The sequence below is a fragment of the Strix aluco genome, chromosome 4, assembly GCF_031877795.1.
Source record: "Strix aluco isolate bStrAlu1 chromosome 4, bStrAlu1.hap1, whole genome shotgun sequence".
In the NCBI taxonomy this organism is placed as follows: Eukaryota; Metazoa; Chordata; class Aves; order Strigiformes; family Strigidae; genus Strix; species Strix aluco.
Window position 1 is genome coordinate 79,255,582 of NC_133934.1, and position 13,555 is coordinate 79,269,136.

The 13,555-nt window shown below is 38.7% G+C and overlaps 1 protein-coding gene across 6 annotated transcripts in view; it reads right to left on the bottom strand.

The window, feature by feature from the left end:
- INPP4B (inositol polyphosphate-4-phosphatase type II B) overlaps positions 1–13,555 on the bottom strand; it is a 333,154-nt gene that overhangs the window by 275,409 nt on the left and 44,190 nt on the right. The gene's annotated exons all lie outside the window — the stretch shown is intronic.

Here is a 13,555-nt window from a genome sequence, read left to right on the forward strand (position 1 = left end):
TATGTCCACAACATGGATCAGAAAAGAATAACTAGTAAAAAAAAAAACCTCAGGGAACACAGAAGTACTTCCCATGAGCCTGCCAAAAGTTGCCATTTCATTAAAGAGAAATGCAGAGGAAGTCAGAAATATTGTAAACAATAACTTGGCTTCTGGTAGCTGCCATGTGTCCAGCATTCCAGACATAAGTTCTAGCTCCTTAAAGTCTGTATAAAATTTCCCAAAAAAACACAACAGGGTCAATATGTATAAAAAGAGGAAGGACACATCCAGGAAAACCATACCACCCTAATGCTTCTTCTGCCCCATTTTATTCTCTCTCTCCAGCTATTTTCACTTTGAAAAAAAAAAGAAAAAAAAATTACATTTCCTTACTGCTGCATATATGTCAAAGAATTACTCAGCTTGTTAATAAATTTTGCAGTTGCTCAAGATGGCTATACATGGCTATTAAAATAATTTTGAGCAGCTCTATCTATCAAAGCTTTGATAAAACCCAGATCAAGTAACAATGATTACTTATCAGACCCTTGATAAAAAAAAAGTCTTGCTCCTCAAACACAGAAAATCTTATCAGTAAAAACTGATCGTGCACTGTATTTATTTCTCTAAAATCAATTCTAAAATGCCAAATGTTGGCTTCTTACTGAATCCCATTATGCCCTTGGAGTACATAGACATTAATCCTCAAAATGTCCCATTAGAGTTTAAGTCTGTTTATTTAACCTTCCTATGTATCTAGGAGATATCCATAAAATCAAAGACTGTGTCAGCTGAAAGCAGTTCCACCTACTAATTTTGAAACAGTGGTGTGTTCCTGGTTATTTTAGGAGAAGGGGAGGATTTATTTTTTCTTTTAAGGAACAAAAGATTATTTTTTTCCTTCCACCTCAACTTTGTAGCACATCAGCAAGCCACCAGCATCAAAATAACTCCTGCAAAAAAGGAGACCGAGTGAACAGCTACAGATTCTTCATAATCACTGGTAAATCTGCTCAACAAAGCAGTAGCGCTGCATCCCGTAATCCCTACTCCGGTGAAATTAAACCACCTGAAGCTGGTAGGACATAGGAGCTTGTCACTCAGGCACCATGCTGCCATAGTATCTGCAATGCACTTAACAGAAATAGAATTAATTGTCATCCTCTAAAGAGTTGATCCATTAGCACTAGCGTGCTAGGCTGTGATAAAAAAGAGACATCACCTGTAATGCTGAGGCTTATCTTCTCTCATGGGAATACTTCAGAATGTTCTTATATTCGGAAAGCTTTTATACCCTTCTGAAACAGTACATAAATATCCATTTTTGTTTCACTAGTTTTTGTGTTCCACATCTGTTCTATTCTTTATAAATATTGCTCTAAAGGAAAGGTCAATGGCAAAAGACTACAGATATAGTCAGTATTAGGCAGACTTTTCAAATAGTCAAGACAAGCCAAAGTCTAAGAACTTGAGTAAGCCTAAAACAAATGAAAGGCAAGATGCATGTGTTTAAAAAAAAGAACAAAACACACCAAAAACCACACAAAAAAACACACCACCAAAAATCCACCAGTGTTAACTCTCAATAAAAATTCTAGCTAAGAAAAAAAACACCCACAAAACCACACAACCAAACTCTCCCAAACCTAGCAATTCTTTTTAATGTATTAATTCTGCCATTGTTTTCTTCTTTCTACAAAAGAAAACCGAGTATGAATAACTTCAGCTATAGATTGTTTTCCCCAGCTTTCACTACTTCATCTATTAGATAGCTCAATAAAGCTAAAGTATCATCAAGTGCAAGTTTTTGATTAATCTAGGTAACGTATTCAGTTCATAGTTAGTTCAGTTAGGTTAGTATCCTGGCTAATCCTTGCCTGTGATTAGTATAACCAATCTTCTACCAAGAAGGTACATAATAGATTTCAAATCTTTCTATTGAAGAACTCTGTACTCAACAAATGGGTAGAAATTATAATACAGAATAAGAGAAAGTTATAAAAATAAAATAATAATAGGAAGGTAAAGAATTAATGTATTTTGTAGAAGTAGTCACATGTCACAAACATGTTAGAGTTATGAGAAGCATTGCTGTAGCATATATTAACTTTTTAAAAAACAAAAGTTTTACAAGGTCCTTCACCAATTGTTTAGAAAAATTACACTGCAGAGTCATAAAGAGCAGATGTCTTGCATTAATAGATGCCCAGGAACAAGGATGTATATAGTGAGGTGGTAACATTTGCTAATGCCAACAAGAGAGACACAAACCTAAAATTCAAAGCAAAACTATAGGCTCTCAGTATCCTCACCAACCAAGTAATAAAATATTAAATAAAATTCAGTGCTGACAAGTGCAAACTGTACACATTTGGCAGAACACTTAACCACTTTTATAACATTGGACTTAAAATTAGCTATCATTACTCAGCAAATAAGTTCTGATGGCATGGTGGAGAATTCAGCTTAGTTCCCATGGTTGGTCAGAAAAAGAATTTACTCAATAGTAGTGCTTAGTGAAGATACTAGAGTAGAAGGCACCATTTTGTCCTGAAGTGTCATTAGTAGCTGCTGACAACCCAGATGTGAGACTAGAATAGCACTACAGCCTTTCTTATAAATTAGAGGCAGTTGACTTATTCAGGAAAAAAGAAAATCTCATTAAATCTCAGAGAGGTGGGTATAAAACCCAGCATTTTTCTTCTTGGCATAGCCAGGAGCCTGTGGAAGCATGGCTACTCCTCACTGCTATCTAGCTGACCTCCTCTTTCCCTCCCCTTCCCACCACCATCCTAAAACACCTTCTGGTCCCAGTGTGACCAGGACCTTGTCCTCACTATGCTCATCCCCATGCTAATAGCAAGATGACACAGAGAAGTCATCCCTCATCCCTCCCACAGCAAAGCCATGGCAGCTGGGTTACAGTTAGGCCCTCAAGAGGAGGAGAACAGCCCCTCCCTGAAGGACTTTTCAGCAGCCACAGCACATCCTCCTAAGTCAACCCTGCTCAGAAGGGCAGAAAAGAAAGAATGTGGGCAGAACAAAACAACTCTTTATGCTTTACTTCCTAAAGGGGCAGAGAGTACAGCACAGATCAGGCACAGCAGCACAGAAACAGTTAGGTGATCAAACACGAGAGCCACTGCAGCAGCAAGCGCTAGGGAAAAAACCAAAAACAAAAAACCAAAAAAAACCCCACACACAAACCAGTTAGAATCTCCTGGGATGCAATTTAAAGAGCAGCACCCTGATGTATGTATATACATGTACAGCTCCTCTCCTCCCTTCTGCTAAATACAGCCTTCACTAATGAGTATGTGGTGGGGCAGGTACAGACTAGCCAGATGATCTTCTTCCATGGTACAAGGGGCTCTCATCCACGAATTCCTTGGGCTGGCTGGCATCAATCACTTTGCAACTGCAAGATGACTAGCTGTACATATACTCCTCTGGCTTCACTTCATCTCTCATCATCTTGCTCATAAAAGTCTAAACCAAGGTTAATCAGCAGCCCCTGGCTTCAAATTCCTGCTTTAGGCCAAAAATAAAAGCAAGTTTTGCCCTCGGTGAATTACTTCAGTAGAGTATTTTCTTAGGATTAGTTAACATTAGCATAAGATGTTCATTTGGCTGGTAACCTAAAACTATTATCTGAAGAGATTGCTGCTGCCATCTACTGACAACTTCCGTTATAAACAAAATAACGAAGCAACTTAAACAGAGGTCATATTCTAAAATGAGACAAACTGACTCAATAGAAAAGCCCAGCATGCATAAACTGGCAGCCAGGCTACATTATGTATCCAACAGGATAATGAAGCATGAATAATACTTCATATCAGGCACAGACCCCTTTCGGTGAAGAAAGAGTTTAGCAACAGTATTCTGACAAACTGGTTTACTAAGCCTTATACAGAAGAAAACTGATGCAACCCATCATTTCTGGGGGTGGGTTTTGTTTGTTTGGTTTTTTTTTTTAAATAAAAGGTGGGGGGTTCTTCCTTTGACTACTAATCACTCAGCATTAAAGAAATTTAAGTATACTATTTCAAAGATCAATCTTTAACTTTCTTTCACAGTATTTTCTCTTACGAGTAATATCCCAGTTCAGATTAATATAATCAAGAGTGCCAGTTCTGTGCTCGGTTTGATACAGTTTTATCTTCCTAAGGGGCTCTTCACTGGAATGCGTTGTGAAGTGAAACGGTTTCATAGGCCAAGCAGCTCTTCCAGCTACAGTCAATATCAACTTCAAAACCCAAACAAAAACATTTCCATGATTCCCTTCAGTGCAGATTCATAGATTGCAGCAGGAGTCACCTCATAATGTAGCATGTTAATCCACCGACATTATTAGTCTTCCTCCACCCCTAGGTTTCTCTCACATGTTAAGAGCTAATATTCAATGAGATAACTGCCAAGTGTTTCAGGTGCAGTCTTCTCAGCTAGAGACTGCTACACATTGTTCGCTCAGCACTTGCACAGAGTTTCAAAGCCTTTCTTGTTTCCAATATAGCTATCAGGTCTTCTCTCACCAAAAACAGACAACTGTTAAGAGTCCTCTCTAAAAACAGTAGCTTGCATTATGAAAATTGTCACCCAAGTCTCCCAAAATAGCTATGGAAGCTAATAGAGTTCTGATTTTGCAAACTTATCCCAAATAGTGAATGCCTACTCAGCCCCAGGACTCAATGCAGCCATGCGTGAAGCTGCTCAACAAAAACATCTGCCAGACCCCACACTCTTTGAGAACCACCCCAGGGTTCACTGTAGCACCAAATACAGCAAGAGCCAGTGAACCAAGACAGAATTGCACAGGGATGCTCCATAACCCTTTGTTAAATACACTTATTTACACAATTATCTATTCTTCACAAGATTGGTGCTTGACTACTGCCAATTATGTAATTGGAACATATACAATTCCATATATCATGCAATTATAACATACCAATTGCTGGAGGAACAGTGGAGAACACAAACAACTATAAAAACCAAAACCTAGCTAATTCCATTAGATAACAAATTCAGTGATTTGCTCAGATTAAACATTTACATATACATACACACCCATATCACCAGAGCATTTACAAACACAGATCAAGGACCACAGGACCCTATGATACTAGCCACAGTATAGATACAGAACATAGATGTTATACATGAAAGCCAAAGAGTTTATACACCACAGACGTGCAAGCCCATGTCAGCCTATGTTAAAAACAAATGGCATTATCATTGTGAACTTATTGTGAGCATCATAGCAAAGATGACCTGTGAAGGCAGAACTTAAAGGAAGATAATGAGATTGCACTTTTTATTAAGTGCCTTGTTTTAGTACTTCCTTGTTGGTTTTACAGATCTATGGAAGCAGGCACTGTGTGCCGGACACAGCTCAGAATCAGAAAAAAAAGCTTTAAATGAAGAACAGGTAGGGTACTGGAGACTGGGAAAGATCTTCACAGTGAAAAAGCTTACAAAAGGAAGGATGTGAGAGTCATGCAAAGGAAAGTGTAACAGTCAAAAAGAAGCCTAGGAAAATTATTTTTGCAAGAGCTCTAATGGATATAACCAAATCTCCTATTTCCCAAGATCAGAAGAAGGATATTTCAGTAAATAAAAACACAAAATAAGATTATCCCCATCCACAGTTTTAGGTGATAGAAAGTGATAGAGTGATAGAAAGAGCGGTTTTAAAAAGAATCTGCAAAACACAGACATTGCCAGAACACGAATACTTAGAAACACATTCCTGTTGAAAGCAATGCTAAAAATGGTATGAGTAGCAGGAAAAGTGATGTTTGCTTCAGCCATCAAAAGCAACGGGAGGAAGAACTTGACAGGAAAGATTAAGCAGCTGTTTGATTCCCGCTGAAATTGAATTCATGGGTAGATGCACAGAGTGAGGTCTCTGAAAGGCAAGATGAAAGCACAGTTTGGACAAACAGGTATTGCGGCAGATCTAGATGCAATTTAGTACTGATGAATATGCAGTTTTAAGTTATATTTTGCTCTTCTATGCTTCAAACTCTAGGTCCAGCACATCATGAATCCCCCAAAAGAATAAAGTCGAAAGAAGAAGTTGAGAATGACCAGGAGAAAATGGAGTCACAGTCAGAGGGTGAGCTAGTATTGGAAGTGGCAGACAGTTGCATGAACAAGAGAGATGCTTCTTAGCCCTCATTTGGAAGAGGTTATTCAAAGGAGATTAGTAAAAGACTGTTGTGTAGAGTGCAAGGGATAGCAACAGGACCAGGGAGGATAGTGGGATGGAAATGCAGTGGGTGACACTGTACACAGATATCAAAGAGCAATGGACATGGCTGGGGAAGCAGGGAGGTCAAGGACAGGTAGGCACCAAAAAAAAAAAAAAAGGATTAAAGCATGCTTACTCATGGAAAAGCTAAAGGAAAGGAAGACATCATGGAACACGTTAAGCAAGAGATTAAAGTAGACACGGAAGAAAACCAGGAGACAAAATGGAATTATCAAAGCAAGCACAGTTATAAGAAAGGTCTGCCTCTGACAGCAGTGGAAGGGAAGGGAGGGCTTTACTATCTGAAGAGCAAGTTAGTAACAGCTGGAGGCAGGAAGGAGAAGCAGCAAGATAAATGAGGGAATCAAAGATGGCAAAAAGGCAGTAGGGCTTGCCAGGATCCTGTTAAGATGGAAAAAGAGAGATATAAAGTCTTTCAGTTCATAGTAAAAATAGGAGAAAATAATTATTTTCTCATTATTTGATGGGTATAAATTGCATTTTCAAGTACTGCTGGAAAGCAGACTGCAACAGCAGTCAGCACATATACCTCAGTGGTACTGCACAGACTCAGTAACAAAAGCTCACTGTGCCCTTGCTACCCCAAGGAGACGTGGCATTCTGGTGTCACTGGGCTTGCAGTGGTCTGCAGGACACCTAAAATACACGGGTCTGGATCAGCACTAAAACTGCTTCAGCGGAACAGCTACTAAGGAAATCAAGGGTTACGCATCTGCTTACTGTTCTGCCCCAACTATTCCAGACAACTTCACACTCCCCACATTATCTCTTCATGAGCAGTGTGAAGACAGCAACTTCCTCCCTCCTAACACTATATTGACATTATGTACGTCATGATTAGTGGGGTTTTAAGGCTAGAGTTTACAGCATTCAACTAGCATAGAGTTCTCTGCATAGCATTCTTCCAATCCAATATGGCTAAAAAACATCAAGAAATATTTTTTAAAAATCTACTATTTAAATTAAGGCATGCAAAAAAAACCCCACATTCTAAAGTGCCCTTAGAGTATTACATAAGGGGTAACACAACTGGTTATTTAAAAATAGGCCTAGCACAAGCAAGGGCCTTTAACACATAGAAGATTTCTCACTGACAAACGTGTAACTACAGTAACAGGTCACAATGCCTTACTAAGGCAGGTTAAAAAAGCTCACGTGGCAACATCTCTTCTCTCAACATGACCAAATTCATTTGAGTTCTTAACTAAACACTGCCTGATATTTAACTTATGTAGATACACATGTGTGTATTGTTATATACATATAAAAGCGTCATTCCAACAGTAAGAGGCCAACCCACATCTCAGTTAAGTGCAGGCAGAAGTACACACGAGGTTGGGGCTGAGAATGCTGAGAAACACACAAAGACTTTTAAGTCACATAAGGGGTGATATGGCTTCTGTATCTGCCTCTGCCACAGTTCTGTCATTTTGTAATTCCTTCTCTATTTAGCACACTTCCTACTGTAAATCAAAATCTTACCAACACAGCAACAACATATTTCACTGAAACTTACTGAAGGGATATTATATTACAGACATAGATTCGCTTACCTGCTTTTTCAGCTTACAGACATTGCCAAACATGGTCAATAGCCAATATCATACATGTAGTATTTAGCCAAAAAACACCCCAGCAGTGACATCTAATCCCAAAGCAATGCTACACAGTGCAGCAACACTTACTCTGGCTGCGCAGACCTTAACACTTAAACTGATACGGAGCATGCTCTAGAAAATTGAAATCACTGCTGAAAAATGGTTTTATAAAAAGTACATCCTTAGCCAGAAGAGACACTTTTATTTCAAGATGCCCTGAAGAGATCACTGACTTGCAGAATGCTAAACCACACACACAGAGAAAACCCCTAGTCCAACAGACCAGGAAAGGCTCCACAGCTTCAATATAAATAAAGCAATCTCACTCTGTTAAGAATATTTTTAAAAGATACCAAATTGGAAAGGAAAATACTAAAGCTGTACAGCTATGCTGAAATGCTGAAAATACATTGTGTATGCCTGCCTGACTGCAGAGAAGATTCATTGATACATTCTCACATTTTTATGGCAGAACTTACATACAACTATGCCATGAAAACCTGAATAACATTTTCACAGCTGCATTACAATGTAATTCACATCAGAACCTCAGAAGTATGTCATTATTCTATTATTTCTACCTTGCATGTGGTTCTCTGGTTATTGATTCATGAGTCAATCTGAAATCTTACTTTGAGGCTTTTCTGCCAACTGTTAATAATACATTACACTTGTGATAAATGCTGTTACAACATAATTTATGTTAAGCTTTCACAAACATTGCAAGAAAGCTTGTGATTATTGACAGCACAACCATTTAGATTTGCTCATTAATCTTACCTACAAAATCTTAAGCCCAACAATGCATTTGGTTTAAGGAAAGGTAATTCATTATAAAAGAAGTTTCAAAATATTCACCACCTTTTACTTAATTCTGTCTGGCATTAGGTATATCATAGCACTCCAATTTACACCTGCATAGTTAAGTCTGTCAGTTCTTCAATATAAATCCCTTGGGTTTAGGGGGTTAGGAAAGAAGCATATAGATTCACTACAGTAGGAACATGCCACACAAGTTTGCTACCACAACATCATTTAGATTAGAGAACAAAGAGACAGGTTTATCATTATACGTATGAAATATGAGGGCTAATTTAAGATACTTTCAGCACTCATAACAGCTTTTATTTTAAATACGGTCATCCATATAACTAAACCTTTTTCCTCTACATGATAATTTTTAAAAATCAATACATCATAAAAGTCTCGAAAGGCAACCTTTCACACTCAAAAGCATCATGAGTTTGAGCCCGTACATGGACAATCTGACCTAACAGATTGCAACAGTTGCCTCCACAGGATCTTTAAGCCACAAACTAAGAAAGATTTACACAATAGACCCTAATGACTTTCCTAGAGAATCCGCTAGAGACTATTGATCAAAAATCCATTTTTAAATAAATCCTAAATACATACTGAAAAATAAATAGGAATGTCAAAATGTTTACTCAATAAAACATAATAGCCCCTCTGGAGCTATTACTGAGATGCAAAAACATAATTGTACTTTTTAGGGTATCTTTTTATGTGTAGATTGCCAAGTAATTTACAAAACTGGCTAAGTATCAGCGTTACCCCTGGGGAATATTAGTACATGGGAAAATGAGCCATAGATGGGTTAGGTAGCTTCTTTCTTTACTTCAGCAGCAATCACTCCAAATTCACACATATATAGCAAACAACAGTTTAGGGTTTGTAACTGGAGATGGGGGAGCGAAGAAATCCAGCCCTGAATCAATATGAGGATGAAAAGAGATTGAGAAAAATTTAAGTAATCTTTTTGCTTCTTTCCTGGAAAAAAAAATGCAGAAAATTATTCTGAAGGACCTATGAACAGAAAACAACAAGGAAATAACACAGCATGGCATTTGATATAAAAATATGCACTGTTCTAAAAAAATAGAAAAACCCTAAAACATCAAGAGCAAAACCATTGCTACAAATTCAGATCTTTAATTAAAAACAAAACCAGTACACAATACTGCAATCCCCAAAGAGATCTGAAACTTCTAAAGTTCCCTCCTATGCCAATAAAAAAAGGCAAGTAAGTATATAATACTTATTATATGCGTTAGCAACTGTTGCCCAGCAATCTTCCTCCCCGTTTCCCACTCACATGAGTTCTGGAAGAAAGTACCTCCCAGGCTGGAATTGGGTAGAATCTAAGTAAATAACTCACATCCCACATCCTTTAGGTGAGGTACATAGCACTTTCTAGTTCCGAATCGTAACTGTTTTGAACACACTGTCCAATAATACTATTTTGAAGTATTTTGGGCGAGGATCCATAAGAATTGCTCTAAGCTTAGCATGATATCCAACCTACACATGGGAACTCGAGGTGTTTGGACTTCACACAGGAAGGTTTTAACAACATACAGTGTCCACAGGGGATGGTATCTGTGGTTGGTTGACCTTGGCAGACTGCCAGCCACCCACCCAGTTGCTCTCTCATTCCCCCCTTCTTAACAGGGGTGGTGGAGAAAATAAAATTTAAAAGCTCGTGGGTCAAGATGAAGATAGAAAGATCAATTACCATCACAGGTAAAACAGACTCAACCCAGAGAAAATGAGTTTAGTTTACTGCCAATTAAAAAAGACCTGGATGGGGAGAAACAAAGGCAAGAACTAAAGCAGCTTCTTCCCACCCTGTTTCTTCCAAAGGCTCAACTTCACGCCTTCATTCTCAACTCCTCTACCTCCTCCTACCCACCTCTCAAGTGGCACAGGGGGGATGAGGAATGGGGTTGCAGTCAGTCCGTAACAGTTCCTCTCTGCCACTCCTTCCCCCTCATGCTTTTCCCATGCTCCAGTGTGGGTCCTCTCCATGGGCTACAGTTCCTGCCAGGAGAACCTGCTCTGGCATGGGCTGGCCACGGGCTGCAGGACACTCAGGGCATACCCACGTGCTCCAACATGGGCTCCTCTACAGGGTCCAGGGGAATAACTGCTCCTGCACCCGGAGCAGATGAGCAGATTATTCCTCTCCTCCTCCGATCTTGGTGTTTGCAGGGCTGTTTCTCACACTTCCTCACTGCTGTGCAGCATTTTGCCCTTTCTTAAATATGTCTTCCCAGAGGCACCACTTGCTCTGCTGATGGGCACAGCTGTGTCCTGCAGTGGGTCTGTTGCAGAGCCCCTGACCTTTTCTTTCAGAGGCCACTCCTGCACACCCCTTCCTACCACAACTTTACCACCTACAACCAATACAATATGGTAGGGAACCAATCTGGGAAAAAAAAAAAACAACAAATCAACCAAACAAAAAACCACCTCAAAAACCAACCAAACAACCAAAACCACCCACACCACACTGAAGTCTACAAATGAAACAAGTTTCACTAACACTAGCGGATGCTGGATTGTGCCTCAGGCCTACAAGTACGTCTACTTCTTAGCCCAAAGTCCAAAATAACCAACTCCACTGCTAGACCAAGGAAAGTAAATGTCCTTAAGGTGCCTAATAGGTTATTCTGCTGCATCCAAATATGATAAAGTGGACGAATAAACCACATTTTTTCCCTACACTGAAAATGTACTGCCAGGCTACTTAAGATTTACAGCACAGGTAAGTCAGGAAGCATCCTTTGCAATTTCATAGAGAAGATTCTTATACAAGTAGTATAATTTATGTACATTTGAACTAGAATGAGAGTTTGTCATTAAACTACAGGCATCTGTATATACAGACATGCACATGCCCCTGACAGCAATTAATGAAGAGCAGTAAATCAGTCTTCATTTCATGACAGTGACTTCTGGAGTTAACTGTTCAGTGTTCAGATGAGCTTCTAAAACATCTGAGCTGCTTGACACAAAAGAAGAGTCATAAGCCAAGTCAGGTTCCAGCAACAAAAATAGGAACATGGCTTCATCAGCGCTGTTCTGGGCACATCTTTCACATGCTACATTACTTGAATTAGCAAAGGTTTCAGCAGGATATTAAAAAGCAGAAAATTGGCAACTACATTTATTAAGATGCTTAATAACTTTTATGATAAGGCTGGTTTTGGTTATTATACTGGCAAACTACATTCCCAAAATTCAAACTACAATTTCCTATGGATTTCCTATGTCAAGAATCTGCTTCAGATAGGATTGGGATGCCTGTTCATTTCTACAATGAGATAAGGAAAAGGAAAAAGAAAAAAAAAACACCACATACAGAACACAGGGTACACTCCCTTCTGTCCTCACAGCACACAAATTGCTTTGGTTTTACTTAGTATGCCTATAAATTACATCCTTTGAAACAGGGATTTGTGATTCAAGGGAGATCTGTCTTTGTCAAAGAAGCTATCCTTTACAGTACCAAACAGATGAAGCCTCTGAAAATGACTGGTTTACAAATTCCTAAGATATAAGCTGACTAGGAAGTGCTACATCATTTAGTTTTATCTATTGTAAGACACTGCCCTTTAATTACTCAGTGGTCTCTGTACTGAGTCTAGTAAGATGTGACATTTTAAAACTGAGCACTCACTATTTCTCACCACACTTGGGTTTCAGTGGCCAATCATCCTGCGATCATTTGAATTTGTCTGACTTTAATTTCCAAGTTTTTCTCTTATTGTGACCTCCCTAATTAAAGGAAGTACCTGATAAAAATCACCTTTTGAAAACACTTTGACATTAATCAAGCCAGTATTTTTGATAAGCTAAAATTTGTCAAATCTCCTGGTTTCTTCCATAACTTCTGGAAATTTTGAAAACTTCTTCAAACAAGGAAACCGGAATGAGATAATGATTTCTAGCACTGACCTAGACATGTAGATAAAAATCACCCACCTATTTAACTGGTTGACACAAACCACAGCATTTCAAGGGAACTCCTATTTATTTACTGCAAGCCTAAATCATTTCAGTATCAAGTCATTTATTTGTGTCTCAGCCTCCAAGTTTCTCAAAATACAACTTTGCATTTAAACAGCCTGAGTGGACCTAGCAGGTTGGTTGATTTGCTGGTCCAACTGAGAGTGCCTCACTCCATTCATCTGCACTTCATCTACACATTTAAAAAAAAAAAAAAAAAAAGAAAAGAAAAGAAAAAAAAAAGAAAAAAACAAAAAACCACCACACACCATATGAACATAAGTAGTAATCAGCACTAAACCCTCTAGTACAGTAACATTAGTTCTCTAAATTTCCAGGGCCAAACTGATAGCTACATTTGATTTCAGCAAAACTCTCCTACTCCTCTCTTCACAGCTGCAAAGTTGATGAAAATATTTCCTGAAACTGTTTCACAAAATGCCAGAGGCTCCCATAAAAATAGGATGCTTGGAGGAACATGGACTAGAAGAGAGTAGTTTGAAACTTAAAGCCCTTTACTAAAAATAGCTTCTGCAAGTCATACAGCAGAACGATAATGTATGAGGGTGTGACAAAGGGGTGGCCCTGAGCTTGCTTTCACCTACAGAAGACTTGTTGGTCCTTTTACCACCCAGGGGAATGCAGCCATATGAAACTCAAGCCAGAGAAACCTTTATGTCATACTGTCTCATTTTGTTTGCATACATACAGAAATCTATCACATGCTCCCGAGCAGTGCTTTGAAAGCAAATACTGCTTTAAAAGTGTACCATATGTGCACATTCATCACTATATTAAAATAAGCCACTATATCACATTGAAAAATCTTTCAAATAGAATATACAATCTGTCAAGCAGTACTGTCATTTCTGTCCGACTGCTGGTC